Source organism: Macrobrachium nipponense, chromosome 3 (genome assembly GCF_015104395.2).
Source record: "Macrobrachium nipponense isolate FS-2020 chromosome 3, ASM1510439v2, whole genome shotgun sequence".
Taxonomy (NCBI): Eukaryota; Metazoa; Arthropoda; class Malacostraca; order Decapoda; family Palaemonidae; genus Macrobrachium; species Macrobrachium nipponense.
In genome coordinates this window covers 83,388,688-83,416,537 of record NC_087202.1, presented here as the reverse complement: position 1 = coordinate 83,416,537, position 27,850 = coordinate 83,388,688, and the positions used below count along the sequence as shown (strand labels likewise).

The following is a 27,850-nucleotide window of genomic DNA, read 5'->3' as shown; positions in this document are numbered from 1 at the left end:
TTATGTTCTGTACTACTATATTTTATTCATAACATTTAATACAGATGTTTCTTATAATAATGGTTATAATTCTATGATATACAACAGTAAATCAAATATAGCTACAATGTTGGTGTCTGAGGAGACACCAATTATTCTCATAGTTAATATGAACTGTTTGCATCCTATTTCTAGATGTTTTTGAAAGACAAGTAATGAACTGCATTTTAATTTTATTCCTTGAAAATTTACTATTCCACTTGACAGAAAATGAAATACTACATGGATTTTAAAATCTAGCATACCAATCAAAGTTCATGACCCCACTTGCAACTCAACTTGGGGTGAAATACTATAAGCATTTTAAAAATAACTGCAAAAGAATATAAATCTATGAAGGTTAAAAAAACAGGACTGAACTGAACATCTGCAATGGCAATTATAAACAGGATTACTTAAAATGAAGTTTTTAGGTTTTTTTTTCCTCACCAGGACTCTTTTGTGACATTCAGAAACAACACATGCCACAACTTAAGAGCTATAAAATTATTAAATATTAAAGTACTGTCTTACTTCTCATAAATGTGAGGTAAGATCTATAATGAAATAAATGTTATATAACTTCTTATTTATTAAAAAATATATAATATAAATCAAAACTTACAGCTTTCACCCAACTACAAAAATGAGATCTAACAGACAACTCAAGAAACACAGTAAAGCAAGAAAACTAAAAGCAAACATTTCAAAAATGAAATTGGTAATCTCCATGTGACTTGTCAATTATAAAATTCTACAAGGCCACCGACACTGGACAAACCTGGAGTCTTCCACTAAGTCAACAAGGTAATTTTTTTCTAAAGTGATACAGTAGTTTGATTTTTTTAAAGAATGTAAAAAAATAGAAACTTTGAAGTTACGAATACTAGTACATTTGCATATTTCTTGACTTATAATGTATTCTCAACAGCACCCCAGGTTCCATGAAAGGTATTATTTAATGTAATAATAAGGGTGATAAGGGTGCCTTCAATACATCATCTGGTAGTTCCATCAGGGTATTTATCTATACTTCAACATTTTAAAATTCTGTTATGTATATGGTACATATTATATAGTACTTTCCCAGGGGTGCCAGGCTACAAAACTACACTTAATTTAAGAATATATTAAATAATACCTTTTATGGAAACTTGGGTAATTTGAGAATGCCATTATAAGAGAAAAAATAACTAGAAATATTTCTAGTCTTACATTTTTTCAAAACTCAACTGTTTTAAAAGCAAATCAACTTTTATTGACTAATTAGCAGAAGAGTCCAGGTTTCTTCCATCGAGGTCTCATACAATATTGGAATAACAATGTTCGAACAGCCTGATTACAATTTCATGTTTTGTAATGTTTGCTTTTACTTTTGACTTCTTACTCTGCTTTGCTTCCTCAGTTATTTGATACACCTTATTTTAGTGAACAAGTCCACAGTAGTTGGAGGAAATCATTTAGTTTTTGTATACGTATATATAATTTTAATGCACAAGTTTTATAGCATGTATTTCATTGTGAATTTTACCTCACTATAAATTTATTTATGCACATAATAAAAAAATTGTGCAACAAAGCCTACAAACATTCTTGAATGAAATGTTAAATATACAATTATTCGTTAAATATACTGTGTAAGAAAACAAGCCAAAACTATAACATAATTATCAGTAAACATATTTTAAAAATATCTTCCAAGAGACTCGTCATTTTTTTTTTAGACTGATAAGCAATTTATTAAAAATACTGTAATCCATACCATACCTTGCTATCTCGAAAAGGGCAACAGCTTTTTTTGTCAGCTTAAAATTAAGCTACAGGACAATTTTTTATCTTATCAGCTTCAATTTAATATTTCCAGACACTTCAATTTACTGTGACTTTACATATAGCTAAAACCTGCTAACAAAGATCACTTGATCTGCCATGGTTCAATGTCGTAAGCTGATAAACAAGTAGCAAACAACAGAGTACCTAGTTACTATCCCCGTGAGTTATACAACAATGTATATATTTTCTTATCACCATTATATACATCATCCCATATTAGTATCCATAGCTATATAGTTGCCAAAGAACACAGTTCAACATAATTCTCACAGGGTTAACTAGAAAAATTTACAATACAAGTACAATAAATAAAACTCCTGTCCAAATTCCATCTACCTGAAAGGTAAATTATTGGATAAAAACTGTTTGAAAATCATTTACTATATAAATTCCATTCCTTGCATCCCACCCACAAATTAAAATTCTTGTTTTTGCCACTTTAGGGAATAAACATTCTGTACAGGATTGTATACAGTGGGTCTCTCTCTAGACATGGTAAAATTACAAGCAAAACTACCTAGAATAGGAAACAACGAATGTCAAGACTCATAGTTGCATGTAGTTGTAGCTTTAACCTTACTGAACTGGATAGTTTTCGCTATATTTACATAGAGATTTAAAAAGCAGGTGAGAAATAACTTTTAATACTTATGAATTTAACCTCATTTACAATTTAATTTATTGTACTATATTTTTCATACATAGCCTTCATTCACTTCTGTAACTTGGGGAGTTTCCACTTAATATTTCAAAATAAGAAATGTCCAACTAGAATCAAAATGGACAGCCAGTTTTCCCCGCTCCTTTAGTGGGAACTTTATTGTCCAGTTCCTTTTTTTCCTTGTATCATTGTTTTATGAAACCTATCCTACTTTGTGTATATAAATGATCACTGCATGAAGATATAACTTCCAAGAATAGTTTTTCACTTCCACTGCTATCAGTTCACCTAGATTCACTTCTGTATTTGACTGCTATCATGAGATGCCACATGAGCAGCCACAGCCACATGAGCTGCTGCATGAGCTGTCAAAATGGTCTTCTGCAACTGACTCGTTGCATGTGACCTCATGTGGTTATGAAGTTTCTCCTTGCGAATGAATCCCTTTCCACACTCCTCACAATAAAAGGGTTTCTCATCAGTGTGGGTGAACATATGACGGCTCAAGTGTTCTCTTCTTGAAAACTCTTTCTGACAGACATAACACCCATAAGGCCTATCTCCGACATGGATCATCATGTGGCGACCTAGGTGTTCATTGCGCTTAAAGGTCTGGCCACATTCAGTGCAAGTATAAGGCCTGCTGCGAGAGTGTACAACCATGTGACGTTTCAAGTGATGACTCTGGGCAAAAAGTTTACTACATACTTCACATCTCACAGGATTTGATTTTGGTTGCATTCTCATTTGTGTCTCTTTATCTTCAGTCTTCACTGCCATAGCATTTTCCTCAATGGTAGTAGGAGCCTCCATTTTTCTTTTGTTTTTTCAAGACAGTTAAGATTGTTAAATACTGATTACTGTATAACATTTTATGGAGCACACTTCCAGATAAAGTATGGCTTGTATATTTCCATCATTATTTAGCCAAAAACTTTCATAAATTTATGTAATAACACACTATGCCTAGAAGTTAAAAACAGAATTCATATTAATGGTATGTTTATCTTCAGTTCAAAGCCATATTCTAAATACCATACTGAGGCAAATTTTTAAGTAATGTAGTGAAGAACAGTGCAGAATTTCCCTTATTCAGAATATTATAAATACATAATGTTAATTAACCCTACTGAACATACTTTACTGACAAGAGAAGTTATACAGCACTGAAACAGCCATTAACATAGCAAATTTTATCATTACAAAGATTACACATAAGCCCTGGCATATGTTCTTTTTCAGTCATTACAATAACTCACTGAATTACTGTTTGCAGTTTAGTTTTCATTACGTATTTCTGGTGCTAGCAAATTCTTACATGACTCCCTTTATTAAAGTCCAAGATTAAGTAAACCTTTATCTAATATTCTTTAGTATTTCCAAATCACAAGTTGTACATTTACCACTTATTTAGCAGGTAGAACTGTCGGGCGCTGATGAAGTTTACACAGACTTGGTTGTGCTAAACCTGCATCGAACAAAGAGGAAGACAAAACATTAGAAAAAAAATGAGTGAGCATGTGTTGCCTAACAAGAGCACTTTGTTATTATGATTATTGGAAAGAAGTGTACATATTTCAATGTTTCAAAGTCTGATAAAGGCAAATTATTTTATGCTATATTATTCCAAAACAAATAAAATATTATTTCCAAAATATTTACTGCACTAAATCCAATGCCTAATTTTAATATAGTTACTAAATGGAATTAGTAAAGTCCTATGCAAATTTTCTTCTAATTATGAACATAACTAGTTACATATACTACTGTATTTCACGACAGGCCCATGTCTTTGCTGTCTTGATATTATTTGTCCAAGCCTGAAAGTCTAGAAGCTGTCTACATACATTTCAATTATGTAATGGAAAATTGTCAATACAGCAGCTTTGCCTTCATAAAAACAGTCTATTATATTTTGTTTTTCATTTCTTTATGATTTAGAGAAAGTCATTAAACTTAGGCTATGAAAAGAAAAACACTAAAAAGAAATAACAGACTGCCCATTTAATAAACTCTAATAAAACTTGTATTTAGGGCATCAAAATCATTTTAAAAAGCTTTTAAACCCCCCAAAATTGTCCTATTAAGGAGCATTTAAATGAAATTTCCTGTTTTTCATAAGTAGGACTTATTGCTTAACTGCATTTTATTTTCAACTTGGTACTTGTCTTTACTACTATTGTTATATATAGTACTTCTCAAAATTACACCATACAAAAACCTGTCACAGCCATATTAATTCTTTAATTGCTGAATCTGATCACCCTGAACTCTATTCATTCCCAATATAACATCATCTCACCCAAATCACATTTTTTTCTTTATCACTCATTCACATTGTAATTACCTACAAAAAAGAAAAAGGTTTCTCAAGCATTTTAACTCCTTCCTTCCTATAAAATTTCTATAATTTTACACCTTACGACGAGAACCAATGGTAAACACTATCTATGCCTATTTTGGTTAACTTCCTCTTTTATTCTACATAAGATCCCTTTCATAACATTTTAGCATGGTTACTAAGTTTGTGACAAGAAGCCATTGAGCAGTTATCTATCCTTCATGGTGTTCAAAAAAATTATCTTAATGCAAAATCAAGACATGTGAGGTCAAGATCTACTTATGTTGGCACATTTAAATTGTTCTTGCAAAGGTATATCTGTTTATGCAGTTATATGAAATCATCCTTCAAAAACAATAAAAAAATCTTAAGGCAAAACTAAGAATTGTTAGGTCTAGGTATTGTAATGCAAAAAATCAAGGTCACACAAACAAACCTGTGTAAGCAGTTGTATAAAAACATTTTTTGTGTTGTTCAAGAAAACTTCCCGAATAGCACAATAACAAAAAAATGAGGTCTAAAGTAATCAGATTTTGGCAAGTATAATTAAATCACCAAGTTGTATTTGTGTATGCACCTATATGACGGTTATCTTTCACTCCTTCACAATATACAAAATAATGGGCTAAGCACAAGATAAGAAATGACAGGTCAATGCCATATAAAGGGTCAAAGTCGTCATATTTTGGCAGAGATTATTTGTGTATCCAGCAGCATCTTTCTATACGTACATCCTTCACACTGCTCAAGATAATGAGGAACTACCAAATCATTAAACATGAGGTCAAGGTCAAATTTCAGCATAACTGAAATGCTCTCACCAAGATGAACATTTCATAAAGTTTACCGATGTTATCTTTTCAACAGTTTCCTGACAAACTATCTAATAATAACAATGACCTTCAGAAAACATCTGCAGTACATATACTATGCAAAATGGGATGGATAGACAAAAGGATTTAAGAAAGATGGACATGACCAACAATGTCCTGATGTGTCAGAAGTCACATAAAGCCATTGGTCCCGTTGCTGAATAACCACTGGTTCCATGCAACGGAAAAACACCATACAAACAAACAAACAAATGTCCTGACTACCTAGGCAAAAAAAGTTGTATGTTTGCCATAAAAACTGTTACCTCTTGAAGATGTCCCACTCCTTCCAATACAACTGCACAAAAATGCATCAATTAAAGAAACGAGTTTCAACTGAACAGGAAGGGTGACAAACATGAGGCTCTTATCAGACTAGTCCCGTTGCTGAATAACCATTGCTTCCATGCAACGTAAAAACACCATACAAACATCTTATCAGACTTGAGCTAGACAACTCTCACTCCTTGGGACAGCAAGTCTTTTCACTAAATGTGTAACAGAACACCCACTTCAAACTAATGAAGACTACATAAAGCAATGGTTTGTACTGAGAAGCATCCAACTTTCTCAAAACTACCATGTTCATCTTGGAAGTCAAAGAAAAACATCTGTCCTGAATAATAATTACAATAAAAATTCTCTTTTGATATATAATGGGAGTTGTCCAACAAATAATTTTATGGTAATCCAAACCACAGCCTTGCCTGAATAAACATGAATCAGTCATCACTAATCCTTCATAACAATGACCCAGAATAGTTGAATACTACTCAAAAGTTTCTGTACGCAAATATTTTCAAGTTTTTAAACAAATGAAATGGTAATTCAGAGCAAAATAGAAAATAAGTTATTAATTAATAAGACAAATGTGTGACAAAAATACTATTGTAATTGTGTCTATTGATAACCTTACCACACTGCCAATATCATGAATTTTGCTAGTCTACAGCATCACATTGATAAGAAGAATTTTGTTCTTTGGATGTTTGAATTTATTACATATAAGCATCTCTTGGTCTCTGTACTATGAAGAATGCATAAGCAACATTCATCATTAATCACTGCATCCTGTATTATATGCTCATGTAATAATTTTCATCTTTGAAAAAGGAAAGTGATAGATGATATTTAAAATTATTCAAAAAGTTATACGTATACTTAAAATTATTCTATCTCTTTACCATTTTCATTCTGGATGATCCACATGCATGATTTTATAAATATTTTAAATATGTAAAATATGCCAATGACATACATCAGATTCACAATCTTCACAATAATTACAAGAGTTGATAACATTTCCTTAGTCAAGAACTAAAATAAACCTGGTTTTTCATCATCAGACGCTAGGAATGAATTAGATTCATAAGCTTCATGTATTTACTTAGACTTTTTGCATAGGTGTAAATAAATACTGAACCTAAAAAGCTTGCAAGTAGAATGACAAAATAAATCTATATGATACGTTATTTGAAAGTTAATAAGAGCCTTTTTACACCTTTTCCCACTTATTCTGACTTGGAAAATGATATTGTTAAACTACAATAAAGTTTTGTACATACTTACCTGGCAGATATATACTTAGCTATAGTCTCCGACGTTCCCGACAGAATTTCAAATCTCGCGGCACACGCGACAGGTAGGTCAGGTGGTCTACCTTACCCGCCGCTGGGTGGCGGATGTACGAACCACTCCCGTAAGCTTGTCAGATTTTTCTCTTCCACCTGTCTCCTGAGGGGAGGCTGGGTGGGCCATTAATCGTATATATCTGCCAGGTAAGTATGTACAAAACTTTATTGTAGTTTAACAATATCATTTTTGTACATGAACTTCCCTGACAGATATATACTTAGCTGATTGGCACCCTTGGTGGAGGGTAAGAGACAGCTCAATAATACAGGTAAGATGGGAAACAACTAATGTTGTAGGATATAAAAACCTTGGTTCTCACCTTTTCAGGATGAAGACTTCATAGATACTATCTCTGAGTCTGCATTGCCTGGAGAACTACAGCTAGGACGTGACCTGATGCTGAAAGACTCTCGGATCTACCACTGGGATATGTGTGATTATATATTGTATAATTGTTATGGGTATAGATAAGTGTGATTATATATTGTATAATTGTTATGGGTATTTTATGCATTGTTGAAATATGGTGGGTGTCCTATATATAGACAACATGTGGTAGATTCTAGAAGGTGTCTGTTGATGTATTTAAGTTGTGTTGTGACGTCATAGGCTGTGACGTCATAGACAAGATGGTGGCGGCGTCGGCAGGATGTAAACAATAACACGGGGCAGTAGAAAGCACGTGTTGGTGGTGTGTGGTTGGTAGGGGAGAGCTCTCTGTCTGGTAGGAGTTGTTTTTTGGGTCGTAAGTCTTGTGGTGCTGGTGTTTTAAGGTGATTTCTGGAGTGTACTGGAGTTGGAGAAAGCGTACAGGTGGGTAGATTATTCATTTTTATAGAGAAAGAAAGGAGTTAGGCTAGGCCAAAATTCAAACTGGTAGCAGAGCGTGGTTGATCAAAGATGCCTGGATCCGACAGTGAACAAAGGGAGACTACTAGATGGAGAAGGGAATGTCCTAGGTTTAGCGGGATACAAGAAGAATACAAAGAATGGAAAGGTCAAGCCGAAGATTGGCTATTGTTGTATGGAGAAGATACAAAATACCCGGCGATAGAAATGAGAATGAGCTTAAAAGGGAAAGCCCGAGAGCTAGTGGAAGCATTAGATAAAGATAAACTTACTGGTACAGAGGGTCCAAAGTTAATCCTAGAGAAACTAGATAAAGCCTATCTAAAAGACTCGGTAATGGAGAATTACGGTAGAATAAAAAGATACCTTCTAATAAGAAGAGAATCTAGTGAAAATATGGCGGACTATTTAATTAGATACGAGAAGGCAGCATCTTGAGTGTGAAAGAGCAATGGGGAAAGGCGCGCTTGAAGGCGAAGTCAAGGGGTATCATGTAATAGAGCAAGCAAATCTCACGGAAAATCAAAAACAAATGGTATTATCGGCTTGTGGGCAAGAAAAGCTAGAGTACGGAACAGTGTCGCAAACAATGAAAAGACTATTTGAGGGATTAGGGACTAAAGAGGAACGGGAATGGTGGGGTTCGTCAGAAGGCAATGCCAGTTCTGGGAGAGGGAGGACAAAACCAAAGATATCGGGGAAGATGGAACCGAGGAAGGGGTGGTAGAAATCCTATAAACAAAGAAGGGAAGGTAACAGTATGTGCAATATGCAGCTCAGAATGGCATTGGGCTAGGGATTGTCCTCAGAATTTTCATAATAGGAAGAAAACTGAAACAAGACTAGAAGAAAATAAGGTAAAAACAGAAAATGGGACAGAAGAAGAAGAGGTTTATGTAGGAGAAGTTAATAAAATAGTGGAAGCATCATGGGAGGTGGTTGATGCAATTTTGGACACAGGGTGTAAATCAACAGTTTGCGGGGAATTGTGACTAGCACGTATTGTCATGGATTTGAGTCAGGAAGAGTTGAGGAGAATGAGGGACACTAGGACAGAGTCTAATAAAGTGTTTAATTTTGGTGAGACATCTTATAAGTCCAGAGGAATAATAGAAATACCTGTGATACTAAAAAACAGAAAGTTTTATTTGAAGACGGAAATTCTGCAAGGTGATATACCCTGGCTGATAGGTAAGCAAACCATGAGTAAAATGGGTATGACCCTAAATTTGAAAGAAAATTGTGTCATAGTAGAAGTATTAGGGGGAATGAAAGTAGAGTTAAGAGAAGACGAACAGGGTCATTTAAGAGTGCCTATAAGGAGGAGGAAGGTAGAAGAATTATTACTGGAGGGTTGGAAGGGAAAGAATCCGAGGGAAATTAAGAACACAATGAAGAAATTACATTTACAGTTTGGTCATGGAAGTGGAGATAAAATATGGAAGCTAACAGAGGAAGCACAATGGAGTAATGGGTTAATCGAAAAAGAAAAAGAGGAAATAAGAAAGTTACTAACGGAACTGATTAAAAATTGTGAGGTTTGTAAAAAATACAAAAGAAACCCCGCCAAACCGGTAGTAGGCTTTTCTTGGAGTAAAACGTTCAATGAAGTCGTAGCGATGGATGTGGGAGAGATAGAAGAGAGAAAGTTCTTGGTAATAGTGGATATGGCAACGAGATATTGTCTGGCCTGTTGGATAAAAGATAAGAAACCAGAAACTATAATAAAGATACTTTTTGAGTGCTGGTTTGCTATATTTGGAGCACCCTCCAAAATATTGTCAGATAATGGGGAGAATTTCAAAATGAAAAAGTAAGGAGGATGGCAGAAAAAATGGAATATTAAAGTATTAGCCACAGCATCAGAATCTCCGTGGAGCAACGGATTATGTGAAAAGACCGTAGGCATGATCAAGGGAAGTGTAAGGAAGATGATGGAGGAAGAGGAAGTAGATTGGTCCCTAGCTTTGAAATGGGTAGTGAGTGCTAGGAACTGTTTAATGAATAATGGAGGTTTCTCTCCCAACCAATTAGTATTTGGAAAAAACCCTTCACTGCCTAACCTAATAGGAGAAGAAAGTTCTAGTCCTGCAAGCAGAGAAAAAGGGATGGAAGAGGGTATGGTAAGGGACACACTGAATGCAATGCACAAGGCCAGAGAAGCATTTATAAAAAATGAGTCCTGTAATAAAATAAGAATAGCGCTAAACAAAAACATCAGAGAACATAAATTTGAAGAAGCAGTGGTAGGAGATGAGGTATTCTATAAGAGGGAAAATGAAAATGAATGGAGAGGACCTGCTCAGGTAGTGGGAGTATCGGGGAAAACAATAATAGTCAAACATGGGGATTCTTTAAGAGAAGTAGCTAGGATACATGTGACAAGGATTCAACGACGATCACCAGATACAGAAGAGATATCGGCTAGAATAGATAAATCCCATGGGGTGAAAGGTAGGTCAGATGGCCCAAATGAAGGGAAAGTAGATTGGCTGGAAGGAGAGGAGATAATGGGTGAGAGAAGGAATGCAGACACAGAAGAGACTATAGAAAGAGAGGTGATAGAGGAAACAGTGGAAGATAACGGGCAAAGTGGGTCAATAGAAAGCGAGTTAATGGAAGAGATACCAAAATTCAAAAAGGGGAAAATAGAGTTAGGGCTATAAACAATGATACAGGACAAGTAGAAGAATGGACTATTTTAGGTCTTGCAGGAAAAAAGATCAAGCCAAGCATGGGCTGATTCGTACAATATACGAGACTCACAGTCAGGTGACAAAGGGTGGGTTAACTTGAGGGATTATAGTCAGGTAGAAAAAATTGAAGATGAAGAGGAGGTGTTGCTGGGATTTGAAAATAGAAGCATAATGGAAGCTAAAGAAAAAGAACTTCTAAGTTGGAGAGATAACCAGGTATATGAGGAGGTAAATGATGTTGGACAAAAAGCTATATCTACAAGATGGATAGTAACTGAAAAGATAAAAGGGGGGGGAAGGATATGTAAAGCAAGATTGGTAGCTAGAGGGTTTGAAGAAGAAATGGCTGAGTGGGAAAAGGATGCTCCCACATGCAATGCTGAAATTTTAAAATTCTGTCTAACCATAATAAGGTGAAAAACTGAAATTGTTATACATTGGATGTCAAAACTGCATATTTACAAGGTGACGAGATACAAAGAGAAGTGTACTTGAAGCCACCAAGGGAAGATGGTTGGAGGGGATTATGGAAGTTGAAGAAAACAGTCTATGGGCTCAAGGATGCAGCAAAAGCATGGTATTGTAAAGTGGTGAAAGTAGTGAAGGAGCTTCAAGGTGAGAGAAGTAGACTAGAACCTAATATATTCTTTTGGAAAAAGAACAATAAATTGGAAGGCATTTTGTGTACACACGTAGATGATTTTTGCTACGGAGGAACTGAAGGATTCTTAAAGGAAACGATTGGGAGATTGAAAGGGAAATTGCAAGTAGGAGAACAAGAGAGTAAAAGGTTCAAGTATATAGGAGTAGTAATAGAGCAGAAGGAGAATAGATTTTCCCTTAATCAGTGGCAGTATATAAATTCCATAAGAGAACCAGAGGCTAGAAGATATACGGGTAATAGAGTGCTAGAACAAAAAGAGTTAACAGAGTACAGATCAGTGGTAGGACAGCTGAATTGGGTATCACTACACCACGATGCCAGAAATATCATATGATATTAGCGAATTAAGTAAAGCATTTAAAGAAGGAACAACTCAGGATATGAAGAAACTTATTAAAATTGTGAGAAAAACTAAGAGCATGATGGGCGAAGTTACAATAAGTGAGATGGAAGGAAGAAAGAAAGGGTTTATTGGGAAGCCTATGCAGACGCTTCATTTGGAAACATAGAAGATGGCCATACTCAACTGGGTTATATTATTTCTTTGACAGATGGGAAGAGGAGAAGTCCCATATGGTGGAAGTCTAGGAAATCCAGGAGAGTGGCAAAATCCACCATTGAGGCTGAAGCCCTGAGTGTTGGGGAAGCTGTAGAAGGATTGATATATTTCAAGCATTTGTGGGAAGAGGTAGTAGGAGGGAGAAATTTAGAAGCCTTGGTTAACACTGATAGTAAAACACTAATGACCGCCATCAAATCGAGCACTGGTGTAAGTAGCAAGAGATTAAAAATAGATATTGCTGCAATAAGGGAAACCATTGAATCCGGGGAAATAAAGGAGGTGAGATGGATAAAAGGAAAGGAGCAAGTGGCTGATGTATTAACTAAAGCAGGAGTTTCAGGGGAATGTATTAGAGAAATTATGTAGAGGGTAAAGAGTTGGAGGACGAAGGAAATTAAGAGGGGAATACTAGGTTAGGAAACAGTCGGAGGGGAGGGAGAAAGAGATAAGTGTGATTATATATTGTATAATTGTTATGGGTATAGATAAGTGTGATTATATATTGTATAATTGTTATGGGTATTTTATGCATTGTTGAAATATGGTGGGTGTCCTATATATAGACAACATGTGGTAGATTCTAGAAGGTGTCTGTTGATGTATTTAAGTTGTGTTGTGACGTCATAGGCTGTGACGTCATAGACAAGATGGCGGCGGCGTCGGCAGGATGTAAACAATAACACGGGGCAGTAGAAAGCACGTGTTGGTGGTGTGTGGTTGGTAGGGGAGAGCTCTCTGTCTGGTAGGAGTTGTTTTTTGGGTCGTAAGTCTTGTGGTGCTGGTGTTTTAAGGTGATTTCTGGAGTGTACTGGAGTTGGAGAAAGCGTACAGGTGGGTAGATTATTCATTTTTATAGAGAAAGAAAGGAGTTAGGCTAGGCCAAAATTCAAAATGTGATCCCCTATTGTGGTAGAATCCAAGTCGGATGCTGTTAGAGGGACCTTGTCCGCTTACCTAACAGATCCTTACCACTACCTCTGCAAGGAGCCAAAACCCACCAGACCACCTAACCAAAATACAAAGGGTTAATATTACGACAAAAAGAGGTGCCTCCTGCAACCTCTTTCAGACAACCAAAAAACAACAATATAAAATATAGGGTAACATATAAAAAATTTACACAGGATAAGTTTCAGCTCCCTGCCCCAGCACCGAATCCGCCGATACGAAAGGACCCAAGGCGAAGCATTTATCATATGTGATTTTTACATCACGTAGGTAGTGGTTTGCAAAAACCGATTGGCATCTCCAAAAAGTCGCCTCCATCAAGTTCCGCACAGACATATTTTTTCTGAATGCAAGCGAAGTTGCGATGGCTCTCACCTCGTGAGCTTTCACTTTCAGTAGTCTAAAATGTTTCTTCCTTACCAGGGCTCAACATGTGCTCTGCTAATAAGGCTTCTCAGAAAAAATGAAAGAGCATTCTTCGACATGGGCCGAGTGGGGTCCTTTACGGAGCACCAAAGCACATCTTGATTAGCCTTAAGTTGTTCCTTCCTCTTAAGGAAATACTTCATAATTCTCATAGGGCAAAGAGTTCTTTCAGGCTCTTCCCCTACTAGAAAAGATAAACTACGAACTTCAAAGCTCCTGGGCCAAGGGCGGGATGGGTTTTCATTCTTTGCAAGGAAACTTGGAAGAAACGAACACACCATAGAATCTTCCTTAAACCCTACATTGCCCTCAATAGCTTGGAGCTCACTCACTCTCTTAGCTGTAGCTAGGGCCAAAAGGAAGATAGCCTTCTTCGTCAGATCCTTGAAAGAGGCTAAGCCAGGAGGTTCGAATCTAGACGATCCAAGGAATTGTAGAACTACGTCTAGATTCCAGTTCGGTACTACATGAGGACGCTTAATGGTTTCAAATGATCTAATAAGATCATGCAGGTCCTTATCATCGGATATATTTAAGCCTCTATGCCGAAATACCGCCGCCAACATACTGCGGTATCCCTTAATAGTTGACACAACCAGATGACATTCTTCCTTGAGGAAAATAAGGAAATCCGCAATTTGGGTCACAGAGGTACTGGAAGAGGAAATGTTCTTCCTCTTGCACCAACGTCTGAAGACATCCCACTTTGACTGGTATACACGCAAGGTGGAAGGTCTCCTCGCTCTTGCGATTGCTTTAGCAGCTGTTGCTGAAAAGCCTCTCGCTCTGACCAAACTTTGGACAGTCTGAAACCAGTCAGACTGAGAGCGAGGAGATTTTTGTGGTACCTGTCGAAGTGGGGTTGTCTGAGTAGATCGCTCCTTAGCGGGAGCGATCTTGGAAGGTCCACCAACCATTCCAGTACCTCTGTGAACCATTCTTGGGCCGGCCAAAAGGGAGCAATTAAGGTCATTCTCGTTGAATCGGACTCTACGAACTTCTTGATGGTTAGCCCCAGGATCTTGAAGGGGGGAAACGCGTAGACGTCGAGTCCGTTCCAGTCTAGAAGAAGAGCATCTATTGCTACTGCCTCTGGATCCGATATCGGAGAGCAGTAAGGATCCAGCCTCTTGTTCTTTGACGTGGCAAAGAGGTCTATGTGTGGCCTGCCCCATAACTTCCACAGGCTCTGGCATACATCCAGATGAAGGGTCCACTCTGTGGGAAGGACCTGATCTTTCCTGCTGAGGAGATCTGCTCTTACATTCCTTTCTCCCTGCACGAACCTGGTGAGAAGCTTGATTCCTCTTTCTTCTGCCCACAGAAGAAGGTCTCTTGCTGTCTTGTACAGGGAGAAGGAATGCGTCCCCCCGTTTCCTGATATATGCCAGAGCTGTAGTGTTGTCCGCGTTGACCTGCACTACCGATCTTCTGACTTTGGGCTCGAAAGCCTTCAGAGCCAACCACACAGCCATCAACTCCTTTCTGTTGATATGCCAGGCTACCAATGGTCCCCCACCCAGGTACCTGACACTTCGCTGGTTCCCAGAGTTGCACCCCACCCCATGTCCGACGCGTCGGAGAACAACACCAGGTTGGGGGTCTGTGATTGAAGAGACAGTCCCTTCGCAAAGAGGTTGGGATCTGTCCACCATAAGAGATGTTTCTTGATGTCCTGGGATAACGACAGGGAGAACGTCAAATCCTGAGAACGACGACTCCAATTCCGATGAAGAAAGAATTGGAGCGGTCTCAGGTGCAACCTTCCTAGGGAAACGAATTGCTCCAGAGAGGAGAGCGTCCCCAGCAGACTCATCCACTCCCTCACTGTGCATACTTCTTTCCCTAAGAAGGTTGTTACTCTCTCGAATCCTCGGGCTATCCTTCCTGCGAGGGAAAAGCCCGAAAACTCAGAGAGTTCATCTGTATCCCGAGATACACACACTCTTGCTCGGGAATTAGTGATGACTTCTTGAAATTGACTAGAAGTCCCAAAGCCTTCGTCAATTCTAAAGTTACTTGTAAGTCCTTCAAACAACGATCTTCTGAATTGGCCCTTATTAGCCAATCGTCGAGGTACATGGATATCCTCACCCCTTTCAAATGAAGCCATTGAGCCACATTCCTCAAAATCCCCGTGAACACTTGAGGGGCCGTCGAGAGGCCGAAACACAGAGCCCTGAACTGAAAAATTTCCCCCCCCCCCATCATGAATCTGAGAAACTTCCTCGAGGAAGGATGGATCGGTACGTGGAAGTAAGCGTCCTGTAAATCCAAGGAAACCATCCAGTCCCCTGGACGAAGTGCTGCCAGCACTGATGAAGGCGTTTCCATCGTGAACTTCTTCTTTTCTACGAAGAAGTTCAGGGCGCTTACATCCAACACCGGTCTCCATCCCCCTGAGGACTTCGGAACTAGGAAAAGGTGGTTGTAGAAGCCCGATGAATGATGGTCTGTCACTAGTTCGATAGCCCCCTTCTCCAGCATCTGATCTACTGCTAGATGGAGAGCTTGATTCATGATGGGGTCTCTGTACCTGGCCGTCAGTTCCCTTGGGATGGTCGTCAAGGGAGGTCTTTCGACGAAAGGGATGAGGTAACCTCTCCTCAAAATAGAAAGGGTCCAAGGATCCGCCCCTTTTTGGGCCCAGACTTCTGCAAACTCTAAGAGTCTGGCGCCCACCGTTGTTTGAAGGACTTGCAAGTTATTTGGGGGCTTTAACAGACTTGGCGAAAGTCTTACCCCTTCTTGAAGGTCTACGACCTCTAAACGTAGAGGTTCTTGATGAAGATGCCCCTCGAAAGGGTTCTCGAACACTTGCCTTTTCCTTCTTAGCCTTGGTAGGGAAGGAAGGGCGAAGGTTTTCAGGTTTTCTTGCCGACTGTGCCAAAAGGTCCTGGGTGGCTTTGGCCGAAAGTGACCTCGAAATGTCCTGCACTCGATGTTTCGGGAACAACTGAGTCGACAGAGGAGCAAACAGCAAAGAAGACCTCTGAGCATGGGAGACCGACTTCGTTAAGAAGGAACAATAAACCGACCTCTTCTTCACGATCCCGGCCCCATAAAGGGAGGCGATTTCACTCGCTCCGTCTCTTACCGACTTGTCCATACAAGACAAGACACACATAAGATCTTCTGGCGAAATTGACTCTGGCACTTCAATTTTCTTGGCTAGGACTCCCAACGACCAATCAAGGAAGTTAAATACTTCTAGCACTCTAAACATACCTTTGAGCAAATGATCCAATTCATTCATTGCCCAAGTCGTCTTAGCAGAGTTAAGGGCAGTTCTCCTTGTCGAATCTACCAGCGCCGAAAAATCCGAATCAGCCGAAGACGGTAGACCCAATCCTAAGGGCTCTCCTGTTTCGTACCAGAAACCAGCGCGTCCTGATAACTTCGAAGGAGGAAAAGCGAACATCGTCTTCCCCGCTTCTTCTTTGGAAGCCATCCAGGAACCAAAACTCCTCAGTGCCTTCTTCATAGAAAGAGTTGGCTTCATCCTCACACAAGAAGAACTCTTCGCTGTCTTCGCCGTTGAAAAAGTGAGTGAGGAGAAGGAGGAGCCGTAGGAGTAAGGGAATCCCCAAAAACTTGTAAAAGTAGCTCTGTAAGCTTCTTGTAAGAAGAGACAGCAGCAGAAGTGTTCGGTTCCTCATCCGAACCTTCTAGGACGTCTGTCGAGGCGAGCGCGGAAGATCCTTAGGTGACGAAGGGATCCTAGCAGGAGTTGAGCGAGAGGTTGGAGAACGCCCTCTCTTAGAAGAGTTCACATCCACTGGAGAACGATGAGAAGATCTGGGATGTCTACGATGAGACTCCCTCTTCGAGGTAAACGGAATCTCAGCCGAAGGAGAGGTAGGGCTCCTACTCCGAGAATCCTCGGAAATATCCACAGGGCGCTTACGAGGAGGCGAGCGCCTACTATACTCTATGCGCCTATCCTGAGGCGAGCGGCTGCCAGGAGAAGAGCGCCTATCGAGAGCAGAGCGCTTGCGCAGCTCTCCATACCTGTCCAGTTGCGTACGATCAACGGAAGTTCGACTGGAAGGCGAAATGCGCCTACTAGGAGAAGGCTGCTTGCGAGACTCTTGACGTATAACAAGAGGGTAACATTCAGGAGAAGGGCGCTTCAAAACTAACGAGCGCCTACTTGGAGAAAGGCGCTTCCGGGATTCCTGGTGCCTACCAAGAGACAAACGGTCAGGAGAAGTGCGCCTAGAAGCGGGGAGCGAGCGCCTACACGGAGAAGGGCGCTTGAAAGACTCTTGTTGTCTGCCCCTAGGAGAATAATCAGGAGTATGCCGCCTTAAAAGAGACGAGCGCCTACTAGGAGATCTATGTGCAGTAGGCTCTTGGCGCCTACCTTGCGGGGAGCGGCTAACAGTAGGCCGTCTATCATGCACACGACTCCTACCAGACTCTAGATGCCTGTCAGGAGAGAAGTCACGATCCGACACTCGAGGAGAGTGACATCTGGAAGAAGAACGCCTACTTGTATAAGGGCGCTTTCTAGAATCTTGAGGCTGCTGAGGAGAAGTCTCACGCGAGGGAGTTGAAGAAATCGCGTGATGAGCAGGTGCAGTGCGCTTACCGGAAGCGGGAATCCAATCTGGAGAAAAAACTTCTTTCTCCATAGAGCGTCCTACCGATGTTTGGCGCCTTGAAATCGAAAGAGAGCCAGGCGAGCGAGGGCGCTCACGCGAGCGAGGGCGCTCACGCGAGCCCCCCACCCCCCCTTCATACAAAACCTCCCCATATGAAGGAGAACGATCCTCTGAAGAGCGGCGCCTAGATCTCTTGATCGGAAGAGAAACGTCCTTCTTCCTACGTGATCTAACTGCTAGAGAGTCTGCTAGCGCCGTGATCTGAGCTTGAAGTCCCGCGAGTACTCTCGTAGGAGAATCTTCTTGTTCTTCCTCGGAAGCAGGCGCCGAGCGCGGAGCGCGAGAAGAAGAACGATCACAGGATTTCTTGGGTTTCTTCGCCTCCACCGACGATTCTTCCGGGAAAACCTCCGGACTAGAAGCCAAAGGACTGCAGGGAGCCTTCCAAGCCCTCTTCAACGGGCGCGACGCATCCGGGGAGTTCCAACCTCTCTTTGGAGAGGGAGACGACGAAGAGAAGCATTGGCGTAGGAGCTCCTTCTTGTAGCGATCCGAGGCAGCCTGGGAGCGTACTTCAGGATCTGCCGAGGGGACGCCTGACCGGTGGGGGCTCTCCCTAGCCCTCCTGCGGCTTTCGACTTTCCTACTCCACTGGAACTGGGAGTCTGGAAGAGGTCTAGGCCTAGAGGCACTAAGGAGCCGGTCAGACGCACCCTCCACAACACTGGGGACACTGCACTTATCACTAACACTCTCCTTACCTTCCAACTGACGAATCTTCTGATCCAGAGAACGATTCATGGCTTTCAGAGCTGCCGCCTCCGAAGGCGAATCTTCGGCTTCGGTGCGGGGAGCCGGGGCTGCAACTTGGGAAGAAGGTTCTAATTCTACGTTAGTACTATTAGGATCCACATCCAACTCACTCATTCTAGATCTGCTAGAACTTCTAGAGGAAGCCTTACGCACTCTATCACGTTCCAACTTCCTAACATAAGAAGAGAGAGCCTTATATTCTTCTTCATTCAATCCCTTACATTCACTACAAGGGTTAGCAAAAGAATATTCATTCCCCCTGCATTTCATGCAAACCGTGTGGGGGTCTACCGAAGCTTTCGGCAACCTCACCTTACATCCTTCATTCACGCAAACCCTAAACAAAACAGAAGTTTTAACTACCGAATCTAGATCAGACATCATTAAAGAAAATCAAACTCAAAATCAAACCGGTCCACAATCAGCGTATGCCAAGCCAAACAAAGCGAATACGTCACCAAAAGAAGTCCAAATTAACTCCAGGCAAGCGAGAATCGAAAAACTATCGAGAGGAACCGACAACAGTTGTTATCGTTCCCGCGACAGAGAAAAATCTGACAAGCTTACGGGAGTGGTTCGTACATCCGCCACCCAGCGGCGGGTAAGGTAGACCACCTGACCTACCTGTCGCGTGTGCCGCGAGATTTGAAATTCTGTCGGGAACGTCGGAGACTATAGCTAAGTATATATCTGTCAGGGAAGTTCATGTACAAAAATACAAAATAACTGCATTCCAACCTATTTTGAGAGAGCAAAAAATCCTCAAGATGTGGTGTATAGCTTATAAAACTCCCTACTGTAAATGTTGCTTTACAAATGGCAAAATAATTTTTCTTAAGCATTTATCAAAGGAAGCAAGAAGAAAATAGTTTCTTCTAAGTTTCATGAAATGATAAGTTTGATTAATGGAATACTGATTGATGAAAGGCAACACATGCACACACCAAACAAAACCATTCCACACTTTTATGCAGATTTAACAGTGATAGATTCTAGCCTGCAAAGCCTTTTACCAAGTTATGGCTTAAAAATTTCAATAACACACTTAGTGATTTAGAAATACTTATCTGTCAATATTCTGTGTTCAGTAAATGTCTTAGAACCTTTGTAACAATTCTATACCAAAAAATTATCTAATAACTCCATTAACAAAACAGTAGTTTTCAGTATTGATTCATGGCATTAGACTATGACATTACATAAATTTTCATAATAAACTTTATTGTTTGAATAGCTTACAATTCCTCACCTATCAGTACAGAGACAAACTATCATTAACACATGTAGATTCATTCCAAACAAAGCCACCTCGAGAGAGAATAATGCAACCAAAGAGCAGCACTGACAATGGAATTAGTACTGAGTCTGACTAGACTAGACTGATCTTTCAGTACCCCTCATGGAGGATGCTACAGTGGTATACAGAAATGTATAAAAGTCAAATACTTATTTCCACAATTTAAAAAAATACATATTTTAACTGAACCATCTAATAAAACTGTAAAATAAAAAATGCAAATGCATTTTAAAATAGCTCCTTATAAATGAAGCAAGTAGCAAATTATGACTAATTTTTCACAAGAAAACACACTGTAGTTATGCTCTCTTAAAGGTAAGCTTTTCCCAGCATAATACTATAATCAATATTACACTGTAGTTATACTCGCTTAAAGGTAAGCTTTTCCCAGCATAATACTATAATCAATATTAGCTATGTCAACAATTTTCTCTCCAAATTGTAAACAAATATTTATATATCTATATACTGACTATGCAATGAAAGATGAAGAAAGTTTATCAAAACTGATAATCAGTATTTTGCTCATGCAATAACCTGTCGGCCTCTCAAAACTACAAAAATCCGTATCCTAATTCTGATGGGTTTTCTATGGCTTCAAGTAATGTACTGCTCAATTCAAACATTTCCCAATAAATTTTCAAAATCTCAACACCACAGCCTAGAATATAATAACAATGATGAACAAAGAATAGCATCAAAATGGGAATTCATTATTACAAAGCTGCAGTAGCAGTTGGCTTCTACGAATCAAATAACTCAAATGAATTTACTTTTAGGACCTTATATACAGTATTTTGTGTGGGATCATTTTATTATCTTGCTATAGATGTAGATTATCTTGGTGTATGTATACAATAAGCATAATTAAATGGCTAAAGGCAGCAAGGAAAAAACCTAAAAGAAGTCATACTCTCATCCTGAAAGGTGAAAATAACAGGATTCAAGGACAACAAAGTTTGGCAGTGAAGTAAAAGAGACAGCACTAAACTGAGCTACAAGAGGACTGCTCACTTCCACAAATATGGGAAGCAATGACCTGGCAAGTATAATGAAGTTGCCTAAAAGGAGAAGAGATAACCTACTTTTGCTAATTAAAAGTGGCCATAGTGTACCAAATGATACCTTTAAAACAGCACAGCGAAGGATCTTTGGGGTAAACTTGGAGAGGTTAAAGAAGTCACTATAGTATTTAAATTTTTCTTTTTTAAAAATCCCACTAAGATGAGAGACAAAAACAGCTTTTTAAAAAATCATGACAAGTTACAATCAAGATGTGGCTAAACTGCCACTTGATTCAAGTATTCTACTTTTACAACATTAATTATAAAAACAACTGCAACTACGTACTGAATTTTTTATAGTTCATTGGCATATTCTACAATCAGTAGGTCCCAGGGTATATGAAACTTGCAATTGAATATTTCAATACTAAAAAAATTACTTGACTATCTTTTCATCTTACACTCCTGTAACCCTCATGATAAAGCTAAAGAATTTAGAAACTGAGCCCCCTCAGCTCTACTAATCTGACAAAAAAAAACTGACAAACAAAAAAAACTCAAACTCCTAAAGAAATGGAAATTGCAAACTCAGGTTTAATTAAAAGTATGTATTGATAATCAAAGTTGCCCCTATGAAAAAACAGTATCTATCATTAGTGCTTCTCAGGATAACTAGAGAAGCATTACATGACTTCATAAATCTCAAAATTTATTGGACAAATAAACAAGACAATGCCCTATACCAACAATTTTCCACCACGAAGCTCTTTCTGAACACTGGTAAGTTCTAGCCTGACAAAACTTCAACAAATGCATACAAAAAAGCAATATGAAAAAAAGACAAATCTCTGTTCCTTTGAATATACGAATAAGAAATTTTGGAAAGTATATTTGATTTAACATATAGTACAATCTCAGAACCATTAAGCCTGTGCAATTATGTATTACTATACAAGGAACAAGCTTTTCTCTCATTACTCGTTACCATGAAGTGTGTGACATTCCCAAGGAACCTTATACCTGTGTATTTTTACAAAATCAAAGACATTTGTATAAAAAAGTGAAAAAGTATTGAAAACTTACTTAAAACAATCATAGTCTCTCTAGCTCGGCAGTCCCTTGTTCCCCTTTACAGGCTAGTGCAAAAAATAAGGAAACATTATACAGTACACACGTATTAAACCACTATAAAACTGTACAGTACTTATGGATACTAATGGACAGAGTATTTTATGTTATACTGTATGTAATATAAGGGTACTTCATTCACAAAAATATAAAAGAAGCCTTACTTCATTAACGAACAGAAAACCAATTTAGCTCTAGCGAATAGCCATACTTAGTTATAATGCTAAGCACTACCAAGAACTTTCTAAATAATCTCTGCCCATCAACCACAACTTAATATCTAGTGATTTTTATGTCATGCTGAACACACGCACTTTGCATAAAAATTAAATAGTAAAAAATCAAGTAGGAGGCTGGAGTATTATAGTACTTTTAAATCTTCAAGCCTCATACAAGCTGGAAGCAAAATGAAACAGAAAAATATTTCACAAATTGCTTTGTACTGGATTATTTTTCATGAATCCTCATGTGATTCAACAGCTTTTCATTTCTGAAAAAGCCTTTTCCACAGTACTGGCAATAGAATGGCTTATCACCTGTGTGGGTCAGTAAATGCCGATTCAGGTGCTCATTTCTTGAAAACTTTTTATCACACTGATGACACTCGTAAGGCTTGTCTCCTGTATGAACCATCATGTGGCGGAACAGGTGTTCATTGCGTGAGAAATCACGACCACATTCATCACACCTAAAGGGTCGCCTTCCAGTATGAATCAATTTGTGCCGACTTAAGTGATCATTTCGAGTGAAAATCTTTCCACACTCATCGCAAGTAAGGATGGTGGTTGTGGAGGTATCTTTTGCAGAGGTCTCTTCACCTTCTGCCACAAAATTATACTCCATATTTTTCTATTACAGTGCTATACAAATATATACTGTTGCTGCAATCAGAATTATAAAGCTATATATTGTGCTCATTCAGAATCTGGTTTTCCTAAAAGTAACCATTACACCAAATAATTTATTATGCTTCAAAAGTTAATTATTATTAAGAATGTATTTATCTGTTTACAAAATTTTTATCGGAAACAAACTGAAGCCCCAATACATGAGAAGATACATGAGAAGTACTGTACTGTTTATATCGTCCAGCCTGTAACTTACATAATTTTACATACACATCATATGCAAACTTAACATTTTTTCATCTAATTAGAAGTGTAGTGCCTATAAATGTCCAATACTAATACATATAAAAATAGAACCAAGTTTACAAAGCTACCATGTCATATCATGCACACATTTGAAACTTAATTCACAATTATAACCTTAACATTTGACTGTAATGTTCTGTTAACTTATACACAATACCTATGACATAAGCATCCAGATCAGCTTAAGATTTCATCCATTCATTTACAAATACTGTACACAGAGCAATATCTCTGACTATCATATCAAAAATATTCTCAATATTAGACTTGTGCCTATCATTAAGAAAAAATGTATACACTATACTCTCAATCTTTTTCAAAGTGCTTCCAGTTACAGACAATTAATCAGTCTTATTATATCATCATTAAAGACTTTCAAATGACACTACAGTATTTTTAACACAACCCTCAAGTCCAAAGTAAGAAATTGCAGCATACATCTCTTCCTAAAATTATAAAATGGATCTGCAACATACCATAGTATAAGACTTATACTGTAGGCAGAATTCTTCAGTGCTGATTGGTAGCTGGATGTATTAGTGCATGTCTGACTCTTGCAACCTGAATCAAAAAGAAAAAAATTTTCATTCATAAAGCTAGCACAGAGAACTAGGCTACGAAACTAATATTACCTAACTTGGCTGGAAAAATCCATTTCTTTCATTATAAAGTTTTACTTTTATATCAACACCACTCCAAAGAGTGCCACATTCAGTACAAATCCCACTGGAAGGAAAGGCAAAACATAAACAACAGAAGGTAAATACTATCTCGGTAACAGTAAATTTGCAATGGGTTTTAGTACGAGTTTGGTGCTAATCATGTTAAGGAGAAGTAACATCAAAGTATAAAAACACCAATATCAAGTAATGGTTTGAAGCAAAATAATACTACTTGGCTACTTTAGCCTAATAAGTGGTTCACTTTGGAGTAGGTACAGTTGGCAGACAGCCATACATAGTAACTAATAGGAAATAGGCCCAATTCAATTAGCCTACTGCAAGCCCTCATCAAAAGGATTATTAATCTTGAATATGCATTCAATCCAGTCTCATCAAATTATCCTACTACAAAAAAAAAAAAAAAAAAAAACTGGAGTACAATGTATTTTGCCATGTTTAGCCTAGTACTAGCCTCTAGCAGATCAAATATCCCTGAATGCATTTTACAAAATTGAAAGTTAGAAAGAATCCTTAATTATTTACATTTACATATAGTATATTATATATTCAAAAAAAAAATACTGTTTTGCAAGAATTGTTTATATAGAATATATTTTCTTTTTTATGAAGATTCTAAAGATAAAATAAAAAAAATTGAGCATTATTAACGTTCAGACCAGAAATAAACATTATCCATACATGATGACCCCTAACTCTATATTCCACTCTAACATCGGTAACTCTAAAGAGCTCCATCTCTTGTTTGCAAAAAAATAAAAAATATTTTTCTATATTTTTAATTGATTATGCTCAAATTTAGCATTAAGTAATTACACCCTTATCCTAGATGATCACATACAGGAACTAGGTGTTTTTGTTTTTTTGAGAGGTGAAGAGCGCTAAAAAAAATTAACAATACTTATCTGAAATTATGGTCACATCAATAAAAAAACAGTACGAAAACCATGAGAAAAGTAGGTTTTTCTATCAAGATACAGTCACATCCCAAAACAATGGACAACACGCCACAAACATCGGTGTCCCAAAAATAAGCAATATTTTAGGGGTGTGTGCATTACAACAAAGGATATGATCACCAACTTAATCTTTAGGGTGCTACCCTAACCTAACCCAACCTACGAGTGAGTGACCTTACCTGGGAGGCATTCCACCACCACCAAGACAGCCCCCTAGTCCTACAGGTAAGTGAAAAATCAATCACAGGCATTACCTGGTTATCGGTGGGGGTTATGTTACCGAGGGGGTGCTGATAAGCGAAAACCGCCATTGACCAAAACTCAGCGATCTATAGCGCCATAATCGTATCTCTGTTAGGAATGTTCTGGCGCCATAAGGTGCCTCATGGTGCCATAAAGAGCCTTATGGCACCAATAACCGGAACTCGGGCTGTAGTGGCGCCATAAACCGCCGAATTTATGGCACTAGAAGAGCGCCATAAAACTGGTTCGCCAATAACAGAGTCTGCCAAAAACCAGGGACTGCTTGTATATAAGAGACAATGCTCTACGGACTTGGGAACTTGTTTACTTATGAGCAGTGCATTACAAGTCTCAACTGACAGCATATTTCACACTATAATCATAATAATGAGAAGATATTTTCAGATAAGTACTGCTCGTTTTCTTAGGCCCCACCATCCCAAATCCCCAATTCTCCCTGATGGCCCCCTATGACTATCAGATGGGAAAAGGGTGTAATTACTCAAAGTCGCCAATACTATTAACGGTAAATTTTAGCATAATTAAAAACTCTGATTTTGGGCAAAAGCTACGAGTCTTTCTATTATGGCCATAATAATATAGCTAATGAGCAAAATCTCTGTAATTCACATAACAGTTTTCACAAACACTAATAGGAAACTTTCCTAGGCAACAAAATTAGAATGTGATGATGGTCCTGGTAATTCACTCATCGTAACAGTTCAACTAGCACTTAGTTCGGGAAAATAAGAGTGTACGGTAAATGACTGAGCAACGACATAGTGGCCACCTCTCTAGGAATGCGACCACTTCCCAAAAAAGCACTTGAATTATGACATTATTTCGTAATTTAGGAGAAAACACTTATTTCACGCGGAGTGTAGAGGTCTCGGTGTGCTGCCTGGATAGACCACAGCTCTTGACTGATGCTCATGGCAGCAAATTCAAGTATACTTTTTCAGGAAGGTGGCTGCTTTCCAGGATTGGTGGCCGCTACTATGTCGCCGCTCAGCCATTTACCCTATTTGCCAATAGAAAAAAAAAAGGACTTGGTAACATTAAATACATGTGATTACTAGGCTAGTACCTAGTTAAAAAAACTGCAATTACTTCTCCTTCACAGAAAATTTACATTTGCTTAGGTATCTAGACTACTTCGGATATTCTCTAATAGTGTCACTTTGTGGGTGGAGTTTATACGTGACGTCATTCAGTAGTAGGTGTGGTGGTTTTCTCGTGACAATGAGAGACTGCATAACAAACAAACATAGGTAAGATCAACAGCTCGGTAGAAAAGCAGCTGATACAACAGACAACAACATGAAGGACTTAGTATAGAATGTTTCTGTAGGTACAAATATTCAAGTTCTGTTCTCTACTACACCCACAGGTCTCAACGCCAATACCTAGGTAAGTCTATAAACTCCTTGAAATATTCCTTCAAATTTCTTCTTCCTTAGAACATCCTTAGATTAACCTATTCCTTCAATGTATAAATAAATTTTTGTAATCAAAACTTAAACGGAGCTACCTAATATTAAGATTTCTAGGTACCCCAAAATCGGATACGTTAGGTACTGCCTAGCTAGCTAGGTAGGTAGGTAGTATCACAATATGTTGACGAAACTTCAGTCTTTTAAATGGTATGCTTAGAGTTGCAATTGTATTCATGTTTCACCAATTAAATATCGAGTGAATAAGACCCGTCCACCGTGATGAGGGTTGGCCTGAACTGATGTTTCCCCCTAGTACCTAAAGCTAGCATAGGTACTATTTTAGGCTTCTTGCCCGGCCAATGGGGTAGTATAAAACGAAACCTATGCCTGAGAGAAACCGAAAATATCTGGAAATTGCTTCATATTATGTTTCAAAATATTTTAGAGCTTAATTTAATGAAATTATTTACCATAAACAACGCCTAATAACGCGTTGTGTTGACGTCTGTCAAAGGATGCAAACAACGTCTCTGACCTCGATCTCGGCAAAGGCTGCTAATTCTTCCTTCTATCCCTTCCCCATTTGGGAGATAGAAGGGAAAAGGGATAGAACAACGCATATTACGCCATTTGCAAAACTCAAATCACTCTGACAGTGGGTGACTCGAACGCAATTTGCTCACCTAAGATATTTTCCAAGAGGCTTTATTGTTTACAGAGGCTTTCTTCGGGACTCTGACCCCCAGCGGCAGATCTAAATTTAATCTCTAGATCACGGCTACCAGTGTTCGCTTTACTGCGATTTCTGGCTCCTCTGCGGTGATCATACAAATATGGCTTTTTATGAAATCCTTTATATATTAATCAAAGCAGTCTTCTGATCTTATTATTTACATAAATCTAATGCTAACCAGAGCCTGAAAGCTTACTTTTCTGAAATCCGGTGTTTACTTTTTTGCCATTTCAAATTTTCAGGCCCCCTCTACGGTGATCATACAAATATGGCTTTTTATGAATATGTATA

At 38.5% G+C, this 27,850-nt stretch overlaps 1 long non-coding RNA gene across 4 annotated transcripts; it reads right to left on the bottom strand.

Moving 5' to 3' along the window:
- LOC135221866 (uncharacterized) lies at positions 1 to 27,639 on the bottom strand. 4 transcript variants are annotated; one of them, XR_010316113.1, is made up of 4 exons: positions 27,510 to 27,639; positions 23,985 to 24,069; positions 22,310 to 22,362; positions 1 to 3,980 (listed from the first exon to the last, which is right to left on the bottom strand). It is a non-coding gene; the product is annotated as an uncharacterized LOC135221866 (long non-coding RNA). The 4 variants fall into 4 exon arrangements; XR_010316111.1 differs by lacking the exon at positions 27,510 to 27,639 and adding an exon at positions 27,297 to 27,501; XR_010316110.1 differs by lacking the exon at positions 22,310 to 22,362.
- Between the last annotated feature and the right edge of the window lie 211 nt (positions 27,640 to 27,850).